The sequence below is a fragment of the Jaculus jaculus genome, unplaced genomic scaffold (assembly GCF_020740685.1).
Source record: "Jaculus jaculus isolate mJacJac1 unplaced genomic scaffold, mJacJac1.mat.Y.cur mat_scaffold_34_1_3701052_arrow_ctg1, whole genome shotgun sequence".
Lineage (NCBI taxonomy): Eukaryota > Metazoa > Chordata > Mammalia > Rodentia > Dipodidae > Jaculus > Jaculus jaculus.
Window position 1 is genome coordinate 472,306 of NW_025423490.1, and position 5,318 is coordinate 477,623.

Sequence of the window (5,318 nt, forward strand, 5' to 3'; positions counted from 1 at the left end):
ATGGTGTTGAACTTACTGTGATGCTCCATCCTCTGCCTCCTAAGTGAGATTAAAGATGAGCGCAACCACACCCAGTGTGTGTGTGTGTGTGTGTGTGTGTGTGTGTGTGTGTTTATATATATGGAGAGGGGGGAGAGAGGGAGAGAGATGGAGAGAGAGGAATTATTCACTGTGTAGCCCAGGCTGGCCTTAATCTTGCATTATAGTCCATCTGATCTTGAAATCATAGAGATCATCCTGCCTCAACATCCTAGTGATGGGATTACAGGTGTGCATCACCACACATGGGTCAAATACTCTTTTCAATGGGTTTATTACAATAAAAACATAGAATGTCTCTTTCTAAACCATTTATTAGAGGAAGAATTGTGAGTCTTTTTAAAATTTTTATTTATTTTCAAGGAGAGAGAGAATAATTGTGGGAATCCCAGGGTTTCTATCCCCTGCAAATGAATTCAAGATTCATGTGTCACTTTGCACCTGGCCTTATGTGGGTTCTGGGGAATCAAACCTGGGTTATTAGGCTTTTCAGACAAGTGCTTTAGCCACTAAGCCACCTCTGAAGTCCCCGTGAAAGTCATTTCCCCTTTTCCCTTGTGGAACACAAGAAGGAGGGAGTATGTGGACAAGGCAGATGCTGCAAATATTTGGTACAGACGTGGGGTGGCAGGGCATATTCGTAATCCAAGCTACCAAGACAGCAGAAGCTGGAGGAGCACTACTTGTAGGCCAACCTGGGATGCAATAAGATTCAGTTAACAACAACAAAAAAAAAAAAGAAGACATAGGGTGGAGATAAAGCTCAGCAGTTTAAAGCACTTATTTTCAAAGCCTAATGAACTGGGACCAATTCCTCAGTATCCACAAAAAGCCAGTTGTACAAAGTGGCATATACAGCTGCAGTTTGTGTAAAATGGCAGGATACCCTAGTACACCCATTTTCTCTTTTTCTTTGTCTCTCGGTGTGCTTCTTTCTTTCTTTCTGTCTCTCTATCTCTCTCTCTCTCAAATAAATAATAAAAAAATCAAGAATGAATACAGTTTCAATTTTTTTTCTTTTGAGAGATATATGGGTGCTCACTTCAGCAGCACAAGTACTAAAATTGGAAAATGCAGAGAAGATTAGCTTGGCACCTGTGCAAGGATGACATGCAAATTCGTGAAGTGTTCCATATTTTTGAAGGAACATATCTCAATATAATAAAAGCTATTTATAACAAGCCTACAGCCAACATATTACTAAATGGGGGAAAACTGGAAGCTTTTCCACTAAAAGCAGGAACAAGATAAGTCCCCACTTTTATTTAACATAGTTTTGGAAGTCTTAGCCAAAGCAATAAGGCAAGAGACACACATAAAAGTGATATAAATTGGAAAGGAAGAGATCAAGTTATCATTATTTGCAGATGACATGATTCTATACATAAAGACCCTAAAGACTCTACTAGCAAACTGTTAGCGCTGATAAAAACCTACAGCCATGTAGCAGGATACAAAATAAATACACAGAAATCAGTAGCCTTCATATATGCTAACAACAAACACACAGAGGATGAAATCAGAGAATCACTCCCATTCACAATTGCATCCAAAAAAATAAAGTACCTTGGAATAAACCTAACCAAGAAAGTAAAGAATCTCTACAATGAGAACTTTAAAACACTCAAGTGAGAAATTGCAGAAGACACTAGAAAGTGAAGAAATGTCCCTTGTTCCTGGATTGGAAGAATCAATATTGTAAAAATGACAATCTTACCAAAAGAAATCTACACATTTAATGCAATCCCTATCAAAATTCCAAAGGCATTCTTCATGGAAACAGAAAAAACAATCCAAAAATTCATTTGGAATCACAAAAAACCTCCAATATCTAAACTAATACTGAGCAACAAAAATAAGGCTGGTGGTATCACCATACCTGATTTTAACCTATACTACAGAGCCATAGTAACAAAAACAGCAAGGTACTGGCACAAAAACAGACATGTAGATCAGTAGAACAGAATAGAGGACCCAGATGTAAGTCCAGGTAGCTATAGCCACCCGATATTCGATACAAATGTCAAAAATACTCATTGGAGAAAAGACAGCCTCTTCAGCAAATGGTGTTGGGAAAACTGTATATATATATATCTGCAGAAGGATGAAAATAGATTCTTCTCTCTTGCCATGCACAAGAAATAAGTCTATATGGATTAAAGCCCTTAACATCAGATTAAAACTCTGAAACTGCTAGAGGAAAAAGTAGGGGAAACCCTTCAACATATTGGTCTTGGCAAAGACTTTCTGAATACAACCCCAATTGCTCAGGCAATAAAACTACAGATTAATCACTGGGACCTCATGAAATTACAAAGATTTTGCACTACAAAGGACACAGTGAAAAAAGCAAAGAGGCAACCTACAGAATGGGAAAAAAATTCTTTGCCAGCTATATATCTGATAGAGGATTAATATCTAGGATATACAAAGAACTCAAAATGTTAAATAATAAGGAATCAAACAAGCCAATAAAAAAATGGGGTTTAGAGCTAAATAGAGCATTCTCAAAGGAAGAAATATAAATGGCATATAAGCATCTAAAAAAATGTTCTACATCACTAGTCATCAGGGAAATGCAGATTAAAACTAAATTAAGATTCCATCTCACTCCTGTCATATTGGCCACCATCATGAGAACAAATGATCATAAATGTTGGCAGGGATATGGAAAAAGAGGAACCCTTCTACACTGCTGGTAGGAATGCAATCTGGTCCAGCCATTGTGGAAATCAGTGTGGAGTTTCCTAAAACAGCTAAAGATTGATCTACCATATGACCCAGCTATAGCACTCCTAGGCATATATCCTAAGGACTCATCTCATTTCCTTAGAAGTATGTGCTCAACCATGTTTATTGCTGCTCAATTTATAATAGCTGGGAAATGGAACCAGACTAGATGTCCCTCAACTGATGAGTGGATAATGAAGATGTGGCATGTTTATACAATGGAGTTGTACTCAGCGGTAAAGAAAAATGAAGTTATGAAATTTTCAGAAAAATGGATGGATCTGGAAAGGATTATACTAAGTGAGGTAACCCAGGCCCAGAAAGCCAAGCGCCACATGTTCTCCCTCATATGTGGATCCTAGCTACAGATGACTGGGCTTCTGCATGAGAAGGAAAATACTTAGTAGCAGAGGCCAGTAAGTTAAAAAGGAGATATAAAGGGAAGAGAAAGGAAGGGAGGAGGGTACTTAATAGGTTGGTACTGTATATATGTAAGTACGATGGTTGAGATTGGGAGGTAATATGATGGAGAATGGAATTTCAAAGGGAAAGTATGGGGGGGAGGGAGGGTATTTCCATTATAACCATGGAAAATGTTAATAAATATTAAAAATAAGAATTAAAAATTTTTAAAGAGATATGTGGGATTGAAATCTAAATATTTTAGCCTACATAAACCCAGACTGTTTCTGCTCTAGGTTCTTTGAGATTGTCTGTGCATCTGAACACACACACACACACACACACACACACACACACACACAGGCAAATTTCCTTTAAAAGTCAAGGTTACATCCTCCTGCTTTTTTATTTAAAAATATATATATATATATACATATACATATATACATACATACATATATATATATATGTATATATATATATATATATCTTTTAAAAATAAAATATATATATAAAATTTTCAAGGTAGGGACTCACTCTAGCAAAGTATGACCTGGAGCTCACTATGTAGTCTTAGGATGTCCTTGAACTCACTGTGATCCTCTTATGTCTCCATCTGAAGGGCTGGGATGAAAGGCATATGCCACTATGCCTGTCTTCTCCTCTTGACTTTTCCGAAGTAATTAAGCCCTGCCCACACATTGATTTCAATGTTAGGGCCAGTTTTGATTGGCAATGTTTAGACTTTCATGTTAATAACTTTGTAGTAGTTTTATCACTGACTATGGAAATTTGTTTTTGTAGTAATGGGTAATCAGACAGAGGCCACAATCCACTGTGGAGCAACAAAGGGCATGTCACCTGATTGTACAATAATGATATGGATGATGTCCTTTTCCAGGGGTAAAATCATTTCTCCATATTTCCATGAAAAAAAGTATACTAGTTCTCTAAGTTCAGGGTTTTCCATGTTGGAACAAGATTCATTTGAGTGTTAGAGAGATTGCTTAGTGGTTAAGGCACTTTCCTGCGAACACTAAGGTCCCATGTTCAACTCTCTAGATCCCATGTAAGCCTTTGGATTTCAATTTCAGTGACTGAGACCCTGGCATGGCAATTCTCTCTCTCTCTCTCTCTAAAAAATAATTTATTTGAAAGCACATCATCAAGTCATCTTTGTATACTCTTGTGGACTTTGGGTCTTGGAGGAACACACACTGATACTGAAACTACTAATATTATGAACATATCATCCTGACCTGAGAACCTTGTTTTCTGCCAGTGTCCATATAACTTGAGAAGTCTAACTTGCTAGTTTGCAGTCAGACCATTTACATACATTTCACTGTTAATAAAGTTCTGCAAAATTCCTTTTTAAAAACCTGTTAGAACAAGGCTGACATACGTCATTGGTGGTTAAGATGCTGTTTACTCTTTCTTAATTAGAAATCCATTACCATACTATTGTTCTATACCTTCAAAGATCAGAGATCAATTTGTGACAAGTTTTTAAATAATAAGACTATCATTGTTTTACTTGGGAGAATTTTCCTTTTGTTCTGTTTTGCTTTTGTTCTTTGAGGTAGGGCCTCACTCTGGTCCAGGCTGACCTAGACATCACTTTATAGTCTCAGGGTGGCCTTGAATCATGGTGATCCTCCTACCTTTGCCTCTTTAGTGCTGGGATTAAAGGCATGCACCACCACACCTAGATTTATTATTTTTTTATTTTTATTTTTTAAGTTAGGGTCTCATTCTAGCCCAAGCTGTCCAGGAATTCACAATGTAGTCCCAGGCTGGACTGGAACTCACAGTGATGCTCCTACTTCTGCCTCCCAAGTTTTGGATTAAAGGCAGCTTCTTGGGTCCTTTTAAACATATCTCACAGGCTGGAGAGATAGCTTAGTGATTAAGACACTTGCCTGAAAAAACCAAAGGTTAGATTCCCTAGGAACTATGTAAGCCACATGCATGTGGTGGCACATGCATCAGGAGTTACTTTTCAGAGGCATATTTTCCTGGGGTACCCATTCTCTCGCTGTCTCTTGCTTCTCTGTCTTAAATAAAGTAAGACAGATAAAATAATTTTTAAAAACCTTGAAATTTAAATTGATATCTATTTAAAAGAAAATCTTGCCAGGTGTAGT

At 37.3% G+C, this 5,318-nt stretch overlaps 1 non-coding gene across 1 annotated transcript; it reads left to right on the forward strand.

Moving 5' to 3' along the window:
• Window positions 1-1,073: 1,073 nt before the first annotated feature.
• On the forward strand, window positions 1,074-1,179 carry LOC123457288. Its single transcript, XR_006634964.1, has one exon. It is a non-coding gene; the product is annotated as a U6 spliceosomal RNA (small nuclear RNA).
• Window positions 1,180-5,318: the final 4,139 nt, after the last annotated feature.